The sequence below is a fragment of the Macrotis lagotis genome, chromosome 7 (assembly GCF_037893015.1).
Source record: "Macrotis lagotis isolate mMagLag1 chromosome 7, bilby.v1.9.chrom.fasta, whole genome shotgun sequence".
Taxonomy (NCBI): domain Eukaryota; kingdom Metazoa; phylum Chordata; class Mammalia; order Peramelemorphia; family Peramelidae; genus Macrotis; species Macrotis lagotis.
In genome coordinates this window covers 67,102,565-67,128,339 of record NC_133664.1, presented here as the reverse complement: position 1 = coordinate 67,128,339, position 25,775 = coordinate 67,102,565, and the positions used below count along the sequence as shown (strand labels likewise).

At 35.7% G+C, this 25,775-nt stretch overlaps 1 protein-coding gene across 4 annotated transcripts in view; it reads left to right on the top strand.

Annotated features, from left to right (window-relative positions):
• Window positions 1–25,775, top strand: part of ODAD2 (outer dynein arm docking complex subunit 2) — a 202,334-nt gene that overhangs the window by 57,569 nt on the left and 118,990 nt on the right. The window lies entirely within an intron of this gene.

Genomic DNA, 25,775 nt, shown 5'->3' with positions numbered 1-25,775 from the left:
CTCTGGGATGAATTACCTTCTTTATCATAAGTCCATCAGAGAAGTTGCTTCAATATTTTTCCCAAAGTTGCTATCGCTAGCTGTATTTCCCTCCATTCTGTTCCTTCCCACTCTTATTTATCCCATTCACTCTCTCTCCTTTAACCCTGTCCCTGTTCAGAAGTTTGTTGCATCTGAGTACCCTCTCCCATGATCTTCCTTCTCTTCTCTCACCTCTTACCCTCCTCTCCCCTTCCCCCTTCCTTGCCCCCATTCCCCCATTCCCCCTATCCCATCCCTTTCCTCTCATTTTTCTCTAGACTAAGATAGATTTCTATACCCTATTAAGTGTGTATGTTATTTCCTCTCTGTGCCATTTCTGGTGAGAATGAAGGCTCATTCATTCCCCCTCATCTTCCCCCATTCCATTCCACTGAAAAAGCTTTTTCTTGACTTTTATGTGAAATATCTTAGCCTCTTCTTCCTCTCCTTTCTCATCCTCCCAGTACTTTCCTTTATCACCCATTGACACCATCTTTTTACTATATAATACCTTTATATTCAGCTCCTTCCTGTGTCTTGTCTATATATGTTCCTCCTAACTGCTCTTATAAATGAGAAAGTTCATGTAAGTTATCAGTATCTTCTTCCCATGCAGGAATACAAGCAGTTCAACATCATGAAGTTCCTCATAATTAGTCCTTCTTGTTCACCCCCTATATGGTTCACCTGAGTCCTGTACTTGGAGATCAAACTTTCTGGTCAGGTCTGGTTGTTTCAGTAGGAAAGTTTGAAAGTCCCCTGTTCCATTGAAAGTCCATCTTTTCCCCAAAAGAGGATATTCAGATTTTTTTTGATATTCAGTTTTGCTGGGTAATTGATTCTTGCTTGTAAACCAAGATCTTTTGCCTTATGGAATATCATATTCTAAGCTGTACAAGCCCTTAATGTAGATGCTGCCAGATCCTGTGTAATCCTGATCAAAGAGCCACAGTAGTTGAATTGTTTGTTTCTGGCAGCTTTTAGTATTTTCTCTTTGACTTGGAAGTTCTGGAGTTTGGCTATAATATTCCTGGAAGTTTTTCTTTTGGGATCTCTTTCAGGAGGTGACCAGTGAATTCCCTCAATTTCTATTTTACCTTCTGCTTCTAGGATCTCAGGGCAATTTTGTGTATTATTTCTTGAAAATTATGTCTAGGAGCTTTTCCTGGTCATGACTTTCAGGTAGCCCAGTTTTGCTCCCCTATGGCCACAAGATTTGATGTACTAGTGCTCTTCCTCACGCTCGGACTATCATGCAGGATTGTATCTTGGATCTGAGCGTGGTTAAAACAGCAGAGTCCTGCCTCAGTGCCAGCTAAGAGACCCCTGTAATCTCCTTCTGACCATTTGTTTGATCTCCTTACTGTCTGTGGGCTGAACTTCCCAGCCTGTCCCTGGTGGGCTTCAGGTCTGTGCTTGGTGGGGCCTGACCTGGACTATGCTCTACTCTCAACCAGGTGAAAGACATTTCCTGCTGACCTAAGTTGTTTGTGACTGGAAAATTATTTCACCCTGTCCATTTGTGGTTTCTGCTGCTCCAGGAATTGTTTTAAGGCATTACTTAAAGGTGTTCAGAGGGCTTTGGGGGAAAGCTCAGCCAAGTTGCTTCCTTTTCTCTGCCCTCTTGGCTCTGCCCCAGCTCCCCAAGATAAATACACTTTAGTGACTAAGTGTTAAACATTTTGAATTACTCCTCTCCTCCATTCCTAGATCCCTGTATTTCCCCAGATCATATTTTTAAACTGGTATTTCTTTCATAAAACATTTCTTTGGCCTTTTAACTAAGCAAATGAAGAGAGAAAAAAACTTGTACCAAACAAATATTTAATATAACAAACATTTGTAAGCACTAATGTAACACAAACTGGTATGATTATATGACAACACCTATTTGCTATTGAAATTGCAGTAAGGGGCAATTTGTATAGAGAGTAGAGAAGAAGGAATTATTCTTTATGGTAATCACCACCTAGAATACAAAAATATAGGATTGTAGATGTAGAACTGGGCAGCAAGTTGGAGCGGTGTGCTCAGTAATGGACCTGAGTTCAAATCCAAACACAGATACTTTTGAACAATATGAGCCTAGGTAAGTCACATAACCCTATTTGCCAAAGTTTCTTAATATGTAATATGACCTTAAGAAGAAAATGGCAAGTCACTCCATCATCTGTCAAGAAAACCCTAAATTTGGTTACAAAGAGTTAGATACAACTGAAATGACTGAAAAACAGATGTAGAACTAGAAGTGACACCTAGTTCAACCCCTTTATTTTACAAAGAAACTGAGGTCCATACAGATTGAGAAAGGAAAAGTTACATATGTGCAGCAAGTTGCAGAGCTGAGAGTTAAACCAAAGTCACTTGACATCAAATGTAATACCCTACACTGTTCACACCCCTCTTGTCTCACATTAGTCATCTCTAAATGATCTATTTCAATAATTTGATCTATATTGCTTACCTAATTCATTAAAATACGGCATATGGGAGTAAGAGATAAAAAAAGAATTTGAGTTTGAAATGTTTTGCAAATTCTGGAAGAAAACCCATACTCTTTTATCTTTTTGAAAATGCTTCATGAAAAGCATGCTTCTGAATGCATTTGTTTATTCAAATTTTCTAGGAAAACCTCATTTCTTCCCCAGCATGTTTCCCTTGTCCTGATTCTGATTTAAAACAACATATTTGAAAAGCAAAATACTGCTGTGATATTAAAATCAAGATGATGAATTTGGAGAAATGCACTACTTGCCCTAATTTCTCTTATACATTATGTATAAGTCTCTTTCACTGTTGGCATCCAGCAGTGGAAATTATAGTACATAAAAAGAAATTTGCATGCAAAAGCATATTTGGATATAAGAGTTTAGCACGGATCAGGTGAAAAGGTTATTTAGCTTTACTGTTTTTTGCCCAATTTGAGGGGAAGAAAGGCAAGATGGACAATGAGAAAAATTAATCATGACATGTATGAATATGCATATGTGTTTGCCTATATCTGGCCTTCCAAAAGGTCTAAAGAGATGTGAAAAGAGCAGTAGGGGCTTCCAAGCACCAAAATCTTTTCTTCTGACTTCCATACTTAACGGTGGCTGAGTCATCACTGCAAAATGAGATTGCAGACAAGCAGAAGGCAAAAAAATACATTTTACTACCATGACTTAAACAGTTACATATTCCTTGCTTTTAGCACTCTATCTTCCTTCTGATCCTGAGAGAGGGTGGGGTAATTATTTCTAACCCAGCTTCTGGGCTTGGCACCAAACATTTCTATTGCCATTACCAAGCAGCCATTGGCAGGAGTATACGTTACAGAAAACCGTTGTGCTCCAAGGAGCATGTTCCTCACAAAAACACACAGCTGAGAACATTCAAAACCAGCTGGAATGTCTGGTTAATATTTGGATCACCTTTCCAGGTCTTATACGTGGCTTCTTTGGTGCAGACGGTGGAAATAGGATAACAGAGCCACTCAGGGATTCTGGTTTGGCGTATGTCTGTTGCTTTGCAAGTTGCCTTAATTTGATCCTGTGTGATTAAGACAATAAGCATCAAGTGATGGTTATGTTAGTCTATGGCATTCTCTCTCTCTCTCTCTCTCTCTCTCTCTCTCTCTCTCTCTCTCTCTCTGTAAACATATAGATAGATAGGTAGATAGATAGATAGATATAGATAGATATATGGATATTTATTCATTTAGATTCCTATATATTTACCCACTTGTTACTCTTGAAAGCTCAGAATTCACCTATTTGAATACATTTAGTAAAGTCCTAGAAGCAGCTCATTTTAAATATGTGAACCACATGAAAAATGTTCGTCGATGATGAGAAAATGTATGATTATTTATATAGAAGGACCTCAGAGAGAGGGATTATTCTGGAATGCAATGGAGAAAGCAACTGCTATTGATAGAAGAAAGAAATTCGGTTTATAAGGTAGCAAGTTTATAAGGTGTTTATTTGTGTTTATTTTCTTCTAAGTAAGTGTATTTGAAAATGAGTAGGAATTGGAAGAAGTGTCATTGGAATGGCTGAATGATCTTTAATTCACACAATTTGAAAACTTTCTAATTTTTCAGAATACTCACAAAGTGATAGTGGAGGAATATGTTTTCTTTCAAACTCACTATCCCTGCCTCCCTCCCCCGAGGCAAAAGAATGGGAATAAAGTCCTGGCAAAAAATTATATTCTCTCGGGAAGTTGGTTTAAAAAGAGAGTGTGGAGCACTACTTTATTTAGATAATACCGTATTCGGAAAAAGTAAGACTAACACTAGAAAATCCTTTGACATAATTGGTATTCAAAGAAAAGTATTTGGCTAACATTTGTGGCTATGGATTCTCAAGAGTTTGGCTCTCACTCTCAAATGTTCATTCAAAATGATTTATAATCCTTTTGGGAGTGTGGTCAGTGACAGAAAGAGTAGAACTAAATCCTAAAATGTGGGGAAAACTAGGTTTTCTTAATGTGAAACTGCTTTTTAAAAATGAAGCAGAAAAATCCTACAAAAGATCTTAAATTTTCTGAAATGGATAATGATTTCTGAAGACTTTTCTTTTGCTAGGAGCTACCATCCTAATGACCCATGTGAACTTTCAAAGTTGGCATGGAAGATTATTCTGAAAAAAATTACTCAAATATAACTTGTAGTGGAATTCACTGAAATTGATTATCATTATAGATTCATTTCTTAAAGTTTTAATGTCAAGTAATATGACAAAAATGAAAGAAAGCAAGTGGAAAAAAGATGACTGTTTAATATAAAGGAACAGCAGGAAAGATACTTAATAAAAATGAATACATTTTTGCATTTCTATGAGCAAAAAAATGATAGCTAAACAAAAAAACAAACAAGATTGGATGGCAGGAATAGCAGAACTGATCAGCTCTTAAAATTTTAAAAGGCTCTTAGTGAGAACACACACACACACACAGACAGACAGACAGACACACACACACACACAGACAGACATACACACACACACACACACACACACACACACACACACACACACATTCTTCCAAAGAATTCTTTAGTTTTAATAGCCTAATTATTTCAGAGTGAAATTATTTATCTTTTTATCCCCTCTGCCTAATTAATTATTTTGCTGTGAAATGATTTTCCATTCCTATCCTGCAATATAGTTGATATTGCTTGTTGTTCTGTTTCTGTAACAAAATTATCCTTGAAGAATTCACTGAGTTCATTCCTTTGCATTGGTTTTCAATCTCATTTTAGTACTTAAAATATAACCTCTAAAAGATCAATGTTTGGCCTTGGAATTGATGAACTATCATAAATATTTGACCTCAGTACTTTATCTTGGCATCAGGATTCTTAAAGATTATCTCTGTAGAATAAAATATTTTGGTTTGTTCCATAAAGCTGGAAAAGTTTTATTTATGGTCTCAATAACAGACTGCCTCTATTGTCTAAGCCCCAGTCTAAGTACAGAAAAGCAGATTGGCCACTAGGCAACTGATTTTTTTTTAACTTGAAAATCCAAGAAATATAAAAATACAAAGTTTCCTATGGTCCTGTGCAATCTCATTTCAATTCCCAAATAAAGATGATGAAGTGGTTGGAAAAGGACCAAAACAGTCCTCAAAATCTAAATTTTTTATTTTTGTAAAAAATATTTAGATATGGGAACAATTTAATTCATTCAAATGTGCTGCTGAGGAACAGAAGCAAAATAAGAACTTTTTCATAAATGAAAACATGAGATATGAAGAAATTCTGAAGGGGGATTAGCAGGTTCAAATAAATAAGTTTTGTTACTGAGAGGCAACAAAAAACAATTTCATAGGGTGCTTATGCATTACTCCTTGTTATTGTAAGCAAAAGAACATCATAAAGATAGGTGGCAACATCCATTTCAGTGAATAAAGTAAAGAAAGTAAATGGAAAAACTTGACGAAATCTTTCAAATCAAGAGAACTTATGTTTGATAATACCACTGCAGAAGTGGGCATGTGTTATATGATGAAGTTGCAGTTGTATTCAAGACAAAGAAGTCAGAGATCAGATCAAATTCATTCCGATTATATGCTACAAGTGACAGAATTTTAAGAGAACCAGGGAATCACTTTTCTGGAATATCTCAAAAAGTAAAAGCTACCAAAAGAATTTGAAAAAATTTACATATTGTATTACTAATTAATATCCCAAAATGATGATTTAGAAAGGTCTCCTAACCCTTATACTACTTTTTCTCTCTTATCTATAAAATCTTTATGAAAATGAACTTTATATAAATTCAAATTTTATTTGTTGGTTTAAAAAGTAGACCTTTGAATATTTTCTTCAAAGATTGCTTGACAAAAGCGTAGACAATAGTTTGAAAATTACAAAAAACAGAAACATCCCTCTTCTTTATGTATCATCCAAGTTTCTTTCAAAGATGCAATTTTGTTTAATGGCCCTCTGCTTATCATTTTCAAACTAGGCATAAAGTAGGAATAGTTACTTGCTCGAGGAATTCACCAGTCTTGAGTCATGTTCAAATCAAAGTTTAAATGAAAGAATGATTCATTATAGATAGTAAAGTTGACTAGTTTTCAGATAACTTTTATGGATTGCTTCTGTTTCTGAAGATTATAATGTATCCTCCATGAAACTCAGAACTATCTAAGAAATCAGTCTTGTGAAAACCAGACAAAATATATATTGACTAGATTATGATAGGCAGTTAAATGGCCAACTTAATGAACAGATAGCCAGAATATTGGGCAGGTTTCTGGAACAACTTTTCTGAGCCCAGAAAAGTAGGAAGAAGACAAGTACATGTACTGTTCTTGACAAACTGACAACACTTTAAATGGTCTTAAGTTCCTCTTTGGCACATATTTTCAACATTAACATTCTCCTGTGTGGTTGTGAATCATAAAATAATCATGATAAAAGATCAAACATTGCAAGAAAATCAAAGAGGATGTGGTGAATGTAAGTAGATTGCTGTAAATTACAACTGATAACATATAAGAATTCAATAATTCAAGTCAAACTTTTGTTAAATACCTATTATATATAATGTAATATGCAATACATTAGAATTGCAAATAAAAATGAAATTGTGCCTGCCTTCATGATGCTTAAAATATCATTAGAGAATATGGTGGTTACATAAATAGATAAATATTAAATAGTTTGAGGAAAGAAAGAAAAGCATTAACAGCTTGGTGGATCAAAAAAGCTTTATGGAAGAAGTAGAAGTTAAACATTCTAAGAGGCAGAAATGAGGATAGAGTGTATTCTAAGTATGGGGGACAGCTTTTTCAAAGGCATGAGAGTGAGAGTTGAAATGCTAAGTCTGGGGAAGGACAATAAACCAATATGGTTGGAAGATAGAGTCCAAGAAAGGGAATATTTTGAAATTAGCCTAGAAAAGTAGTCTAGATTCAGACTATGGAGAGTTTTTTTTTGTTTTATTTTTTTTTAATTTTTTTTAAAGCAATAGAATGTTTATTAAAGATATTATTTGAGTTTTACAGTTTTCCCCCAATCTTGCTTCCCCCACCCCACAGATAGCACTCCCTCAGTCTTTACTTTGTTTCCATGTTGTACCTCGATCCAAATTGGGTGTGCTGAGAGAGAAATCATATCCTTAAAGAGAACAGAATTCTCAGAGGTAACCAGATCAAACCATAAGACATCTGGGTTTTTTTTTTTCCAAATTAAAGGGAATAGTCCTTGTACTTTGTTCAAACTCCACAGCTCCTTATCTGGATACAGATAGTACTCTCCTTTGCAGACAGCCAAAAATTGTTCCCAATTGTTGTGCTGATGGAATGAGCAAGTCCTTCAAGGTTGAAAATCACTCCCGTGTTGCTGTTAGGGTGTACAGTGTTTTTCTGGTTCTGCTCATCTCACTCAGCATCAGTTCATGCAAATCCCTCCAGGTTTCCCTGAAATCCCATCCCTCCTGGTTTCTAATAGAACAATAGTATTCCATGACATACATATACCACAGTTTGCTAAACCATTCCCCAATTGAAGGACATTTACTGGATTTCCAATTCTTTGCCACCACAAACAGGGCTGCTATGAATATTTTTTGTACAAGTAATGTTTTTACCCTTTTTCCTCATCTCTTCAGGGTATAGACCCAGTAGTGGTATTGCTGGGTCAAAGGGTATGCACATTTTTGTTGCCCTTTGGGCATAGTTCCAAATAGCTCTCCAGAAGGGTTGGATGAGTTCACAGGTCCACTAATAGTGTCCCAGATTTCCCACATCCCTTCCAACAATGATCATTATCCTTCCTGGTCATACTGGCCAATCTGAGAGGTGTGAGGTGGTACCTCAACGAAGCTTTAATTTGCATTTCTCTAATAACTAATGATTTAGAGCATTTTTTCATATGGCTATGGATTGCTTTGATCTCCTCATCTGTAAATTGCCTTTGCATATCCTTTGACCATTTGTCAATTGGGGAATATGGAGAGTTTTAATACTAAGGTTGGGAATTTTAATTTTACCCTAGAGGCAAAAGAACTATGGAAGGTTTCTGACCAAGAGAGAAGCACTGTCAGATCTGTACTTTTACAGGTGCTAAAGGAAATTCATCACCATAATAGGAAATAAGCTGGTTATGTAATGAGAGTTAGGGATATCAGATGCATAGTTGAAGTGATGCCTAGGTCTCTACAAAAATAGTTAACACTTTGCAGTAGGTCTCTATCCATAGAGGATTCTGGAGGAGAACCATGGATAATGCACTAGTAAAGGAGTGCTCACATTGATAAAATCGCAGAATTATTAAAGTACAAATAATATTTGAAGGCTACTTGAGAGAAGCAAGCTCATGTGCTTCTCTATTTGAGAATAAAAGTGCATTTATAGCTGTTGATTCCTTCATCTTCCAAATTCTTTGGTTCCTGTTTGTTGAGTTCTCCTGAATTTGAGGGATATGACTATCAAATTTAAAAGAACTATAAAAATGTTCTTTAGCACTATAGAAATTGTTTTTAAAGATCCAGTTTCTTTATGTTCTACATTGATTTCTTGTTGGGAACTCTTCACTTTTTCCTGTTAAACTTTTGCTCTTAGATTTAAATAGTGTAAGATAAAGAAGGAGTTCTGCCAAATTCCTCTTATGATACAAATATGGTGTTGATACCTAAACCAAGAAGAGTCAAAACACAGAAAGAAAATTGTATATGATATTTTTAAAGTTTTATTTATTCCTATAATTTATTGAACTTTTTAAAAATTAAAATGGGTCCTAGATTTTGTCAAAAACCTTTTCAAAGTCTTTTGATATATTTGGTTTTTGTTATATTATTAACATGATTTATTGTATTTATAGTCTTCCTCATGAATTAGTTCTGCCTTGATTCAAGCTCAACTGATCACAGTATATAATCTTTCTATTCAGTGATTTTATCTGATTTGATAATATTTCATTATTTTTACAGAAATATTCATTAAGGATATAATAGTTTTAGGTAATAAAAATGCATTTATGGGGCAGCTAGGTGACTCAGTAGATAGAACACTGGCCCTGGAGTCAGGATGACCTGAGCTCAAATCTGGCCTCAGATAATAATTGCCTAGCTGTGTGACCTTGGGCAAGTCACTCAACCACATTGCCTTAAATAAATTTTAAAAATACATTTATATCATAGCAAAAGATTAAAAGAATATCTTTTATTCAAAGAGCTTATGAAAATATTTAATGAATTCACTTATAAATCTATTTGTTCTTAGAATTTTTTCCTTTGGATGTTCATTTATGGATTTTTAATTTTTTTCTGATACTGGGTTAATAATTATCTCATTTCTTTTATTGTTAATATGATTATTTAGTATTTTATAAGTATTTATGCCTTTCCTATAAGCTACCAATTTTAATATTTTTATGGAAAAAATAGTTTCTAATGCCTTTATTTACTCATCATTTGTTGAGTTCTTTTTTATTTTTAATGCCATCAAGTTAAGTTTACTTTCTTTAAAGTCAGATAAGTGTTTATTTGTTTAAGCTCCTAGTTGTTTTTACTTTTTCAGTAGTGATTTTTATTTTCAATTTTTATTTCAATTTCATTAATCTCTTTAAATTTTCAGAATTTATTTTGCATATTAAATAAGGATTTTTTGACTTGTGATTTAAAGTTTTTTGGATGCCTAATTCTCTCATTTGTTTTTATCTTTCATTCATAAAAAAATTAGAGATATAAATCTCCCTAAGGACTGTTTTTAGTTATATCCTATAAATCTTGGTTTATTTTTTCATTATTTTTGGTTTCTATAATTAGATTTTGCTGTTATTTTCTTTTTTTAACTATAATCTCTTTTTTATTAACATTTTATTTGTCTTCCAATTATATACAATAATAGTTTCACTGATCATTTTTGTAAGGTTTTGAATTTTACAATTCTCCCTTCCCTTCCCCACCCCCACCCCTCATAGAAGGCAGTCTGATAGTGTCTACATTGTTTCCATGCTATACAGCTATCAAAATTGAATATGTTATATGTGTAAATATAAGAGTAAACATGAACCCCCCCCCAGAAGATGAGAAACCTCAAGGAGAGAGAGAGAGAGAGAGAGAGAGAGAGAGAGAGAGAGAGAGAGAGAGAATGTACTTCAGTCTGTGTTCAGATTCCAATGGCTCCAATGGCTCTATCTCTGGGGTGAGTTGCTTTCTTTATCATAAGTCCACCAGAGAAGTTGCTTCAATATTTTTCCCACAGTTGCTATTACTAGCTGTACCTCCACTATATTCCTTCCCACTCTTATTTGTTCTATTCTCTCTCTCTCCTTTCATCCTGGCCCTGTCCAAAAGTGTGTTATATCTGAGTACCCACCTATCCCCCCATTCCCCCTTATCCCATCCCTTTCTTCTTACTTTTTCCCTAGGTTAAGATAGATTTCCTTACCCTATTAAATGTGTATGTTATTTCCTCCCTGAGCCATTTTTGATGAGAATGAAGGATCATTCATTCCCACTTGTCTCCCCCAATCCACTCCACTTTTTCTTGACACTTAAATGAAATTTCTTAGCTTCTTCTTCTTCATCTCCTTTCCCTTTCTCCAAGTACTTTCCTTTATCACCCATTGACTCCATCTTTTTAATATTATACCATTATATTCCACTCTTTCCTATGTCCTGTCTGTGTGTATATCTATCTATATCTATCTTTCTATCCATCATCTATCTATCTATCTATCTATCTATCTATCTATCTATCTATCTATCATCCATCCATCCATCTATCTATCTATCTATCTATCTATCTATCTATCTATCTATCTATCCTCTCTCCTTCTAACAGCTCTTATAAATGAGAAAGTTCACATGAGTTATCAATATCTTCTTCCCATGCAGACTACAGTTCAATATCATTAAGTTCCTCATAGTTAGTCCTCTCTTCCACCCCCTCTATGGTTCACCAGAGTCTTGTACTTGGAAATCAAACTTTTTGTTCAGCTCTGGTTATTTCACTAGGAAAGTTTGAAAGTCCCCATTTCATTGAAAGTCCATCTTTTCCCCTGAAAGAGGATGTTCAGTTTTTCTGGGTTGTTGATTCTTGGGTGTAAACTAAGATCTTTTGCCTTCCAGAATATCATATTGCAATTCCTATGAGCCCTTAATGTAGATGCTGCCAGATCCTGTGTAATCCTAACTATGGAGCCTTGATAGTTTTGTTTCTGGCAGCTTTTAGAATTTTCTCTTTGATTTAGGACTTTTGGAATTTGGCTATAATATTCCTGGAAGTTTTTCTTTTGGGATCTCTTTCAGGAGGTGACCAATGAATTCCCTTGATTTCTATTTTACCCTCTTCTTCTAGGATCTCAGGATAATTTTGCTGTATTATTTCTTGAAAAATGAAGTCTAGGCTCTTTTCCTGAGTGTGGCTTTCAGGTAGCCCAATAATTTTTAAATTACTTCTTCTGGATCTGTTTTTGAGCTCAGTTTTTTTTCCCAATGAGATATTTCACATTTTCTTCTAATTCTTGACTTTTTTTGGAACACTTTTATGTCTTCCTGATTTCTTGCAAAATGATCAGCTTCCTTTAGTTCCATTCTACGTTTGAAGGAGTTATTTTCTTCAGAGAGCTTTTTTATCTCCTTTTCCAGCTGGCCAACTCTGCTTTTTAAAGCATTCTTCTCATTTGCCTTTTGTTTTGCTTTTACCATTTGACCTAAACTGATTTTTAACACATGTTCTTCAGTGTTTTTTTTTTATCTTTCACCAAGCTGTTACATGATTTTTCTGCATCGCTCTCATTTCTCCTCTCAATTTTTCCTCCACCTCCCTTAATTGCTTTTCAAAGTCTTTTTTGAGCTCATTCATAATTTGAGCCCATTTTCTATTTCTCTTGGAGGTTTTGGATACAGAAGCTTCGATTTTGTCATCATCTGAGTTTTGATCTTTCATGAGACTAAAGTAATTCTCTGTGGTCAGGTTCTTCTTTTTCTGTTGTTTACTCGTTTCCTCTGCCCAAGACTATTTACAGCATTTCCAAGGCTTTGGTTTTTTTTTAGGGGGGGGGACACCCCACTGGGACCATTATTCCTCTAAGATCTTAAGCTCTCTTGCCTGTGCTTTGATACATAGATGACTACAGCACTACCCTCTGCCCTGGGAGATGTAAGGAGGGGCCCTGCTGGGCTGTCTAGTATGGAAGCCCAAACTGTAATCTGGATCTGAGTATGGGCAAACAGCAAAGTCCTGCCCACAGGGAGAGCAGAGATATTTCTGCCTTCTCCCCTGGCCCCCTTACTGTTTGTGGGCTATGCTCTGGAGGTACAGGATGTTTTCTCCCAATTCTCACTGCAGTTTCTGTAGCTAGTGCTCATCATTCCACACTTATTCTGGTCCAGCTGAATCCTCTCCCCACCCCTTCATGATGTTCCTGGGTTGCGCTGCAACAGGGCTTTTTCCAACTCCTGGTTCTGGCGAAACACACCTTTCCTGGGGAACTTCTAAGTTATCTTGGACTGGGAAAATGTATTTGCCTCTCTAAACTTTGGCTACAGTCATAATTTGATGGTTTTTGGAGTTCCCTGTGGAAGGAGTTCCCGGGAAATGCTGCCTTCATGCCACCATCTTGGCTTTACCCCTCTGCTTTTCTACATTTTTGAAAAAATAATTTATTCTCCAGTATCTAACCAATTTTAATAGAAGTACAATGTATAGTTTATAAGTGCATAAATTCCTTTTCTATTACCTCTATATACCTAGAGATATATCCTCTCTAATTTTTCTATAGTTATATTAAGGTCTTTAATTTCTTTCTCATTATGTTTTGAGTAGCTGTGTTTAGGTCTTAAAGGGATACATTAAGCTCCCCACCATTTTTGTTTTTCTATTTTTCTTTTCTATTCCATTAATGCTATAATATTAGCTAAATAGTCATTATTGCAATTTATTTATTATTTATAGCATCCTTAAACAAAATACAATTTCCTTTTTTATGTTTCCCTTACTATTGTTTGTTTTTTGCTATAAATTTATTTGAAATTATTGTTACCTTGATTTTTAAAGTTAAGCTGACCCATTTTAACTCTGTAACTTTTATTTCAGGTATTTCTTATGAATGACGTAATGTAGGATTCTATTTGCTAATCCAGTCTGCTGTCCTTTTCCATTTTGAAGATAATTTCATTCCATGACTGTGTGTCCCTTCCTCTTATACATTTTCTCTCTCTTTGCTCCCATTTACAAAAAAAAGAAGAATGTGGCCAAATAAAGGGAATTTGTCACTGATCCATAAATGAAATGGTCTATATCTGTTCCATTGTGTCTTTTCTTCTTCTTCTTCCTCCCACCTTGTTCCTGGTTCCTAGATTTTTTACTCATTTTTCCTTTCCATTCAATTCCCGTTCTTTGTGTTTTCCCAACATTCTAGTTTGTTTAGCCTGTGGCTATTCCTTTGTAGGTCCTACCTATCCATAGTTTCTTTCCTGAGAGGTCTACCCCCCTCCCTCCTTGTCCTCTCCTATTTCCCTTTTGAGTATAATGTATTTCTATACCATGTCTGTTTTTGTGCCACATGCACATGTTCAATCTTTTTTCTAGTTCAGATGCCAGTTCTTCCTACTCATTCTTCTATGATCATATATTCTTCTCACTCATCTTTGTTATGTCATATTGATATTTTCCTCCCCTTCCTCATCATTTCTGTCTCAGTATAGTTACCCTCCCATTTTTACCTTCAGAGAACATTAAAACACTACAATACCATAAATATATCTTCTAACTTATTTCTTATCCTCTTATTAATATGTAAGCAATTCATTATCAAATATTCCCTTCTAATTAAAAAAAAAGTTTTACCTTTCTGTTTCTCTTGGTGTCTATATTTCCCCTTTAGAATATCTTTCTTAGTTCTGACTTTTTCATCTGGATTGTTTGGAAATCCCATTTCTTTAATCCCATTTCATTCCATTTTCCCCTTAGAGGATTAATTGTGCAGGTATAACTCATTTTATTGTACTTTGCAGACGTAGTGCTTTTACAAATTGAGGATTTGTGACAATTGTGTCTGAAGAAAACTTATTGGTATGACTTTTCTAACAATGTTGATAATCTCCATAATATTTTAAACTTTTTCATTTTATAATTGTTATGGTGGTCTGTAATAAGTGATCTTTGATGTTATTTTTGTAATTGTTTTGAGGTGCTACAAAGGGCACGCATAAAAATGGTGAATGTAATCAAATGTTGTATGTATTCTGATTGCTTCACTGACCTTGTCTCTCTCCCTGTATTCAGGCATCCCTCTTCCCCTGAGACACAACAGTATTGAAATTAGACCATTTAATATCCCAACAATAGACTCTTAGTATTCAAATTAAAGGAAGAGACTATCAATGCCATAGACTTCATTTTTGTTTTAAGACATTGCCACAGCCACCCCAAACTTCCATTAGCCACCACCCTGATCAGTCATCAGCCATTAATGCTGAAGCAAGACCCTCCATCAGTAAAAGTATTATGAGTCATTGAAGGCTCTGATGATGGTCATCATTTTTTAGCAATAAAATATTTTAATTAAGGTAATTAAAATGAAAAATTAATTAATTTAATATCTTTTTTAGATATACTATTGCACAGTAATAGATTACAGTAGTGTAATCATAATTTTCAATGCACTGAAAAACCAAAAAAATTCATGTGACCCATTTAATGTGATATTGACTCTATTGTGGTAGTCTGAAACTAATTTTACAGTATCTGTTCTTAGTTCTTCCAGATGATTAATCCTTGCTTATAATCTGTTTTCTTTTGTCTTTTGAAATAATCATATTCCAAGCTCTTCACTCTTATTTTTAGTGTCAGCTCTGAAGTCTTGACTGATCCTTACCTTATCTATTGGTACCTGAACATTTTCTTTTTGACTGCTTGGGGAATTTTTTCCCTTTGACATGGAAGTTCTGGAATTTGCATTTCTGAAAATTTTCATTTTGGAGTTTTTTTTTTAAAAATTAATTAAATAATTTTTATTTTTATACAAATGATGAGGTTTTTGTATACATTACTAATATATTCTTGTTTAAGAGTAAACATAATACCCCCTCCTGCCTAAAAATTTTAGACCCTCATGAGCAATAAAGTAAAGAGAAAAAAATTAAAATTAAATAATAATAATAATAATAATAATAATAATAATAATAATAATAATAATAATGGCATCCAGGTGGCAAGCTACCCTAATCTCATTGCCCTGCAAAAAACAAGATGAAATAATAATGATGATGATGATGATGATGATGATGATGATGATGATGATGATAAAAGGGGTGGCCAGGTGGTGCAGTGGACAAAGTACTGGCCCTGGGACCAGAGCACCTGGGTCCAAATCCAGCCTCAGGCACCCAACAATTACCCAGCTGTGTGGCTCAGGGCAAGCCACCCAACCCCATTTGCCCTGTAACCCCCCCCATAATAACAACAACAACAACAACAACAATAATAATAATAACATGTCCTTCAGTCCATCTTCTAACACCTTCAGCTCTGTTGTGGGTGGATCACATTCTTTATGATAAGTCCAACCCAAAAACTCCTTCCATATTTTTTCACTGTTGCCATTGCTGATTGCAACTCCCTCCATTCATACTTCCCCACTACCATATTTCCTCTCCCCTTTCACTCTGTCCCTCTTCTTAAATGTGCTGTAGGGTAGCTGAGTGGTGCAGCAGACTGATCACCAGCCCTGGGGCCAAGAGGTCCCGAGACCACATACCATCCCTTAGGCCCAGCAACCACCTGGTCCTGTAGTCCTGGATAGGTCATCCCATCCCAGCCCCTTTCAAGAAGTAAAAAAGTAAATGTGTTATATCTGACCACTCTCCCCCATGGTCCACCCACTCCTCCATCACTCACATTCCCCCCTTCCCCTTGTCCCACCTTCTCTCCTTACTCTAGATGTCTATACCCCATTGAGTATATATATGCTGTTTCCTCTCCTAGCTAGCCACCTCTGATGAGAGCAAAGGTTCCCTCAGTCCCCCTCACCTTCTGCCCTTCCATATCATTGCAATAGCTCATTGTAATTAAAAAAACTTTTTATGTGAAATATCTTAGCCTATTCCACCTCTCCTTTCTCTTACTCCCATTACATTTCCCTTTTAGCCATTGACTCCATTTTTACAATATTTATATCTCCAAATTCAGTTCTCTCCTGTGCTTCATCTATAAAAGCCCCTTCTACCTGCTCTATTAAATGAGAAGTTTCTCTTGAGTATTATCAGTATCATTTTTCTATGCAGGAATACATGTAGTTCCTCATCATTAAGTCTCTCATATTTTCCCCTTCTCCTCCACTGTCTATGCTTCACCTGAGTCCTGTATTTGAAGATCAAACTTTTTTGTTCAGCTCTAGCCATTTCAACTGTAACATTTGAAATTCCCCTGGTTCATTGAAAGTCCATCTTTTTCCCTGGAAGAGGACATTCAGTTTTGCTGGGTACTTGATTCTCAGTTGCATTCTGAGCTCTTTTGCCTTCTGGAATTTTATATTCCAAGCCCTATGAACCTTTAATGTAGTTGCTGCTAAGTCCTGTGTGATCCTGAGTGCAGCTCCATGATATTTGAATTGTGTCCCTCTGGCTGCTTGTAAAATTTTCTCTTTGCCTTGGGAGTTCTGGAACTTGACTATAATATTCCTGGGGGTTGGTTTTTTTGGATCTCTTTCTGGGGGAGATTGGTGGATTCTCTCAATTTCTATTTTGCCTTCTGCTTCTAGGATATCTGGGCAATTTTCCTGTAGGAATTCTTTAAAAATGATGTCAAGGCTCTTTTCCTGATCATGACTTTCAGGTATCCCAATAATTTTTAAGTCATCTTTACTGAATCTGTTTTCCAGATCAGTTGTTTTTTCAATGAGATGTTTCATATTTTCTTCTAATTTTTCATACTTTTGGTTTTGAAGTATTGTGTCTAGATTACAGCAGCTTCCCCAAGTTCCATTGTACTTCTGAAGGATTTGTTTTCCTCAGAGAGCTTTCTTATTTCTTTTTCCCATCTGGCCAATTCTGCTTTGTAAAGCATTCTTCTCCTCCATAACTTTTTGAACTGTTTTATCCGTTTGACCTATACTGGTTTTTAACATGCTATTTTCTTCAGCATTCTTTTGGATCTCCTTGACTAAGTTGCTGACTTCTTTTTCATGTTTTTCATACATCTCTCTCATTTCTTTTCCCCAATTTTTCTTCTGTCTCCCTCACTTGATTTTCAAAATCTTTTTTAACTCTGTCATAGCCTGAGCCCGATTTCCGTTTTTCTTGCAGTCTTTAGATGGAGGAGTTTGTACTTCTTTATCTTCAGACTGAGTATTTTGATCCTTCTTGGCATCATAGAAAGTGTATTTCTCAATGATGTTCTTCTTTTTTTCTCTGCTCTTTTACCCAGCCTGTGCCTGATTTTGGGGTGCTTCCTGAGCTTTTGGGTATTATTGGGACACTCCCCCCCCACAAGGATCTCAGTGTGTGAGGCTCTGTCTTCCCTCCTGGTCTGTGAATGACCACAAGTGCCCCCCTCTGCCCTGGGGCTGAGATGGGGGGGTCCTGCTATTCTTTGGGGGGGGGCCTAGATTGTGACCAGGATCTGAATGTGGTCAGAGCCCCAGAGTCCTGTTTCAGGTACAATGGACAGACCTTGGAAGTCTCTCTTCACTCCCCTACCCTTGGTATGCTCAGCACTCAGGGCTTAGTTGCCTGGGGCTTTCTGCCAGCTCTGCCTCTTCTGTTTCCTGGATCTGGGCTACTGTAGCCACACTGCTCGTGAGTGCCCTGAGGGCTGGCTTCTCCTACTTGCTCTGGCAGAGGCCCTGCCTGCCCCCCCCCATCTTCCAAGTTGTGTGTGGTGCTTCCCGGGTTGTAGGTTAGCTCCCAGGTGTCCTGAGGCTGCCTCCAGGAGGCTGAATTTCCTTTACTCTGGTGGCGACCCTTCTAACTCCATGGAGCAGAGCCTTTCCACTATTTTCCAGATTACCTTGGGCTGGAGAACTGCCTCACTGGATCCCTCTGTGGATTCTGTACCTCAAAAATTTAGTTAGAGTCCTTATTCTATAAGTTTTGAAAGAGAGCACCTAAGAGAAGCTCTTCTCCTATTGCCATCTTGGCTCCACCCCCTAGAGTTTCTTTCAGGAGATAATTAGTAGGCTCTGTTTTCACTTTTCCCTCTATGTCTAAGAGTTCTATTCAAGTTTCCTTTACAACTTTCTGAATGAAGTATGTTAACACTGTTTTGATTATCATTTTTAGATAGTTCAATAATTCTTAAATTGTCCCTCCTTCATCTATTTTCCAGGTTAATTGTTTTGACATAACAATTTCCCCAGCTAATCTGTCTCAGGGTCCTCATAGGGTTCCTGAATCCTTTCTGTGAATCCCAAAGCTGGGTATATTGGACTATCAATGATTCTTCTTATTTCTTTTCAAACTAGTACATTCCTCAGCCCATCAAGAGCTTAGTTTAGTCAAATGGCCTTAATATTTTTCTTTCATCAGCAACAAATTAGTATCAACACATCATAATGGGATTGTATGACAAGTTTGGAGACATGAAAAACCAGTATTTAAGTTCCGTAACATTTATTGTGTTACCTTGAACAAATTACTTCAACCTTCAGTGCCCCCAGACAACTCTCCAGAACCCTTAGTGATAGAAGCAGTGTCCATTTGTAGCTGTGGAAAGAATTTCCATACTGGCAGTTCCCCGTGCCACTGAACTCTTGGGTCCAGACAAAAACAACAACCAAAAAAGCCAACAGCAAATATTTATTAAGAATCATACATAGTTGTAGAATGTTATGCTGGGTCCGAGAGATTAAGAATATATAATACCTAATCATTAACCTTGAGGAGTATAGGACTTAATTAGGGCTAGCAAAACAAATGTCACAAAAAAAATGTCAGATAGTTTTTGTGATTGACCAATGGATGTTCAGGCAAATGGTCCATAGCTTAGGTCCAGCATGTTGTAGGTGATAGAATATTGGTGGAATGAATGGAGTAGAAGAGTAAAACACAAGACTCGATGCAGTGATACAAAGAGAAAATACAGTCCTGGCCCTCAAGGAGGTCACATTGTAATTGTTGGAGACAACACATAAAGAAGGAATTGTGTTTATATTTAATTCTCATCAGATGTAAAGACCCAAGTGGCTGATCCTGGTATTCAGGTTGGGCTGGAAGAAGCGACAATCTCCTGATACTTTCTTGGCTGGTTGGGAATCCTCATGATCCCCAAAGACTCCTAGTACTTGGGAGAAGATTAAATTGATTTTGAAGAATTTAGTAGCACCTGTCTTACTGCTATTACTGCAATCCATTCTGCCTAAGCTTAGGAGGATTAACAGTTGCAGATTTCCATGAATTAGATCATTGTAGAGTAGTATCAACATTATGGAAACAGTAATTTTTAATATTCACTAGCCCTGCTTATTATCTGGATGTTTTACACACAACCAGGCTATGGACCAAAAGCTTTAGACAATTTAGGAAATGTGGCAGAGAATTATTCCACAACTGTCATAATTTCCCATAACTCAACTCTTAACAAGATACAGCTTGACCCCTTATATTTTAGAATTTGAAGTGAAAAATCAGATTTAAAATTGAAAACAAACCATCCAGAGTCTATGATCATCAAGAAAAAAATATTTTCTAATGCTTGTTGTCAGAGATGGTCTTTTATCATGCTTCAAAATATTAAAATGTTTTTGTCAGTTTTTAGATTATTGAAAAAGGCCATCTGAAACAGAATTTGATAGATTAAAAATCTTAAAAAGTTTTTTATTCTGAATTTTGAGCTGCTCAATAATTTTATTTTCTTTTAATAAAATGGCTTTCATAATGTTAAATGTTCATTTTAAACATAAAAAAGGGAACTAAATATGAATTTTTCTGGTTGATGCTTTCCAATATTAATTGATAAATAACTGGACCTAATGTAATGATTGTCTTAATTCAGAGAATAGTCATCACTCAATAAATATTTATTAAAAATTGTAGCAGATTGTTAAGAACTTTGGATTTGGTTCTGCCATTCATTACTTATGGGATCCTGGGCAAGTATTATAATCTTTTAGTGCCTCAGTTTTCTGATCTATGAAACATGAATTTGATGACTTCTTATGTCCTTTCCAACTCTAAATCTGTTCCTAAGCAAATTAGTATGTGTCAGCCATGAGTAACAGTCATAAAAAGTGTCAGTGTCCCCAGTTTTATGAAACTCAACCTTTCATTTGCATACCATTTTTACTTGCATTTACAGATTCAATCTTTTATTTTTATGGAATCTATAGAATTAAATTGGCAATAATAACTAGTAAATTTTTTGCTCCCTCCCCAGAAAAATTTAAATCTTTCAAATTCCATAAATAATTATAAAATGCTCACCCCACACAGAGTAGTAGGTTAGGTTTTTTTGGTTCCAAATATATTCTTTAAATATTGATTTAGATTTAAATTATAAAAAAATTCTTAATTTCTTCAAATGTTTTGGCAATATTAGTCATTAATTAAATATAATTGACATATTTTTATAAGTCAGATGAATATCATTTTAAAAACTTATGGTAATTCATAAAAGTAGAGTATATTTCACTGTTCTAAATGTATTCTTCGCATTGTCTGTTTTTCTATCCCTCTGCTTCCTTGAGGTGCATATCACTTAATTGGTGTAACAATACAGATATATAAAAAGGTAAATGGTCACAATTGGGGCATGGTTAGACATCATTTGTTGTGAACAAGTTCTGGGTGTTTTAGTGCAGTGGTCTCCAAATAGAAATGGGTGCCACTGACCCATTTAGAATGATCCATACCAGCCATATATTGACAGTTTAAAATTTTTTTGTTTTATTGTATTTGTCCTTTAGTTTGTTAAACATTTCCTAATTATATTTTAATCTATTTGAAGTAACATTTAAGAGTGTTGTGGGCTTCACGTGTGTTTTGACAGCTCCATTTTTTATATTGCTCACTGAAATGTGAGTCAGTAGTATGATGTGGCAGCCTCAAAAGTGAATGTGATTTGAATCTGCTTTCATTCTAATACTGGTGTAGATCAACAAAAAAAAGTTTTATAGTAAAAAAAATACTGTAGGTAAAGTATTATCATCTAATCCCTAAATTTGTTTTTAGATTTACTTTAGACTTAGACTTTAGACTTAGATTTACTTAATTTTTCCATAATATAATGGGGAGAATAATTTTAATCCTCATATCTTATCTTCTGCAAACTATTTTAAAATTCCAAATTGTAAATTTCTCTCTTGGGAAGTTTGCTAGTTAGTGTTCCTTAAGCAAATAGTATGTTGTTTTGCTGAACACAAGAATCTAGTTTTTGTATTTAAATTTCTAGAAATTGTTTTAAAGATTACTGTGGTATACAGCTTGTTTTAAAATTCACATTTTATTTTCAATTAATTTATTGGCTATTTATAAAAAAACATTATGTAAGATGGGATCATCATTTTAAAGCCAAATCTGTGTTTAATTTAAACCCATAAAAATTGATTGTTCAAGTGCCAGTAAAATTTACTTTGCATCCAGAGGATCAGATTTCAAAGTGCCTAATGGCAAGATGTAGATTTTGTGTGAATTTAATGAGGATCTAATCATTTCCATGTCTGGTAAATTTTTTTTGTATAAGGTTTTGGGCAATGGTTACATATGTAAAAAGGAGTATTTGTTGTGGCCACCAGCAGTAGTGCATGGAGCTTATGTTTTGGAAAAAACCATATGAAAATATTTTATCGTGGTTTCCTTTTGAATCTATAATAAGCTATTTAAGCAATGCAGGGAAGAAAAATGCATTTATGATGGCCATAAAATATTTTTGGTAAATATGATAGACTAGGTAGATATATTTGATTTTAAAAAATATTGTAGACTGAGTTCAAGATTAAATCTGTCATTATTTATGAAACATATAAAGTCTATGTATAATATTATTGCATAATAGATCAAAATACAATCCCAATTTAAAGAGTTTTTTTCCTAAGTAGAGAATATTTGAATTGAATGATGATGCTATGTATTTGAACAGGAATGAGGAACTATAATCTTGAGCACCTGCTTACTCTTAAACAAAGCCCATTTAGTTTAAGACTAAAACATCAACTTTTCTATGTCTTGAACCACTTCATAGTATCTGATTTAAGTCAAACTGATCAAAGTATCTTCTAAAAATTACTTTAGGCCCATAAAACCACATTATATTCTTCAGAAGATTTTTAGAGAAAAAAATGACCAATGGACTTAGCTCAAAAATTGTACTGAGGAAATCTGATTTTGAGTTCCTGATGTATCAGCCATGAATCAGTAATCTTTTAAGTTCCCTATCTTTTTGACTTTGCCAAAGTGGGGGAATTTTGATAGATTTTTGTTGAATTGAATTGTTTTCTTAACTATTTAGCATCCCACTGGCAACTTCACAAAAGATAAGTAATGGGAAATCTGATTTTTTAAGTTCTTGATCTGTCAAGCATGATCAGTAATCTTTAAATCTCCCTCTCTTTTCAACTTGGGTTTTTTAAATAGATGTTTGTTGAATTGAATTGTTTTCTTAAATATTTAACATCTCACTGGCTACTTCACAAAGGATATGTAATGGGAAATCCTCTGTCTTTCCAACTTGCACATCTCTGGATGAATATTCTCTACTCACAAACATGGAGGTGTATTTTATTCTCCATCTAACCATCAATGCAGGCTTTAGTCACTTTTCTCAGGAATTGCTGCAGTAACCTCCATTCTGGTCTCCTATCTCCTATTACTCCCTTACCATAGCTTGTTTCACATAAAATTATAATAATGTTTTTCAAATGCTATTTTGATGACATTACTACCTAGCTCAAGAATTGATCATGACTCCCTCCTTCTCTATCTCATAAAATTATTAAGTCCAACATTCAAGGTAGCACCCCACACCCATTTCTCTCCTTTCATCTTTTATATATTTCTTGGCAAAGACTTTCTAATCCATTCATGTGGGTAACCTCCTTATAAAATGTGCTTGTAAAAACAAAGGGGGTGGCTAGATGTCACAGTGGATAGAGCACCAGCCCTGGAGTCAGGAGTACCTGGGTTCAAATCTGGTCCCAGACACTTAATAATTACCTAGCTGTGTGGCCTTGGGCAAGCCACTTAACCCCATTTGCCTTGCAAAAAAAATGTACTTGTGCTTGCTTCTGGATGTTTGTGAAGGCCATTCTCCAAACTAAAATTCTATTTATTTCAATTCAATTCAAAAGTTATTTGAGTATTCACCATGTATCAGACACTATATTTGGTGTTCTTTGAGTTACAAAGAAGAATGAAACATCCCTTGACTTTGATAGAAATTACTGTCTGGTAAATTGGGGCAATAAGGCACATACATAGATGATGCCTAAAGGTGACCATGAGTTTATCAGAGAATAAAATAGGAGAGGAGCCTCTAGAGAACTAGAGGATAATACCTCCAGGAGGCTCCCAAAGAGTAAATAGCTCACATTGGGTTGACAACCCTGTTAAAGACCTGGGTTTGGACACTTCCATGACCTGCCTTCATTGAAGGTCTTCATTAACCTTTAGCTGGATCAGGGAGGGGAGCAGAAGCCCTTGATGGACACGATCTAGCCTGAGAGCAGAGCCTTGGACTAGAGCTTTTCACCTCTGGGACACTGTTGTGGCTCAGACCCTGTATCATCAGCATAACATACAGAAGTAGGGCCTCTGACCCTAGACCTGATGCTCATCTCCAGGGGTAGTGAATCTTTGGATTGTGCATAATTTTCTATAGTCTGGTTTAGGTAGAGGAACTGGCATTGAATTTGAGGTTCAGTCACTTCTGAGGATTCTGTCACCAGGCCTTTACCAACCCCTAGGGCAACTAGGTGGTACAGTGGATAGAGCACTGGCCTTGGATTCAGGAGGACTGGTGTTTGAATGTGATCTCAGACACTTGCCACTTACTAGCTGTGTGACCTTGGGCAAGTCACTTAACCCTAACTGCCTTGCATCCCTGGTCATCTCCAGTTATCCTGATTCACTGGGCCCAGATGCCTCTGGAGGAGAAAGTGAGGCTGGTGACTTAGCACAGTACCCCCTCACTCAAATTCAATCCACCTGCTTGATGTCATGGACTTCTTCAAAAATGAAGGACAAACATTATTATTATTATTTACAAATCCCAGTGTCTGATTAAATCTTTTTTCTTTCTTGAGGCTTGAGAGAACTGACCCAGGGTTTTGTCATCATAAGAATCTCCCAAATAGCTCTAGATTGATGCCGTTGGGTAGCAAGCTCCCACCTCTTCCTTTCCTAATCATTATAATCCAAAGTTGCTAGAATTCTCGGAAATGTTTTTCCTTGGATACAATTCCTTGTCTTCAGTGTCTCATTTTTCTATTTTAAAGTCCTACTTCCTGATTGTGTGAACATGGACAAGTTGCCTCATCTCTTTGAGCCTCACTTTTCCTCATCATTCAAAAAAGAGAGAATTCTATTATCACTCACTCCAAGATTGGGGTGAGATACCAAGAATGTTAAGATAGGTCTATTTCTTCCCTGAGTAGGATGTCTCTCCACCCACTGGACAAGAATCACATTTGAATCACCAAGAGGCAAGTCAATGTATGCAGATTGTGTGTTTCTTAGCATCTTTTTGTCCAGTTTGGCTGCCATGTCACTAGCACTGTGAACTTGGAAAAGGAGAAACACAGAGTTGAGTGCCATTTGGTATTTTTCTTTGTTTCATGAGTTACTATGAACGAGAAATCCAAAACTAAAACACCAACCTGCTAGACTTGAGCCTTTCTACATTTGACAGGGTATATACTTGGAAAACAGATTCACTGTATTGCCAGGGATCTTTCCTGACAGAGTTTTTCCTCTAAAGACATGGCCTTTAAGAATATAGGGTCACACCAAGGCACTGTTGGTAGATTTGTGAACTAATCCTACCACTCTGGCAGGCAATTTGGAACAAAGTCCAGAGGGCTTATAAAACCCTGCATACCTTTTATCCAGTAATACCACTACGTAGGTCTGTATCCCAAATTGATTTTTTTTAAAGTGGGGAGAACCTATTTGACAAAAATATTAAAGCAGCACATGCATACATATGTGTATGTGTGTGTATGTGTGTGTTTGTATGGTGATGAGAAATTTGTTCAGCCATTCCTCAATTGATGGGCATTCTCTCGATTTCCATTTCTTTGCCACCAAAAATATTGTCTCTTCATATTTTTTGACCATTTATCATTTGGTCTTGGTTGATTTACAATTGCATATTATTTT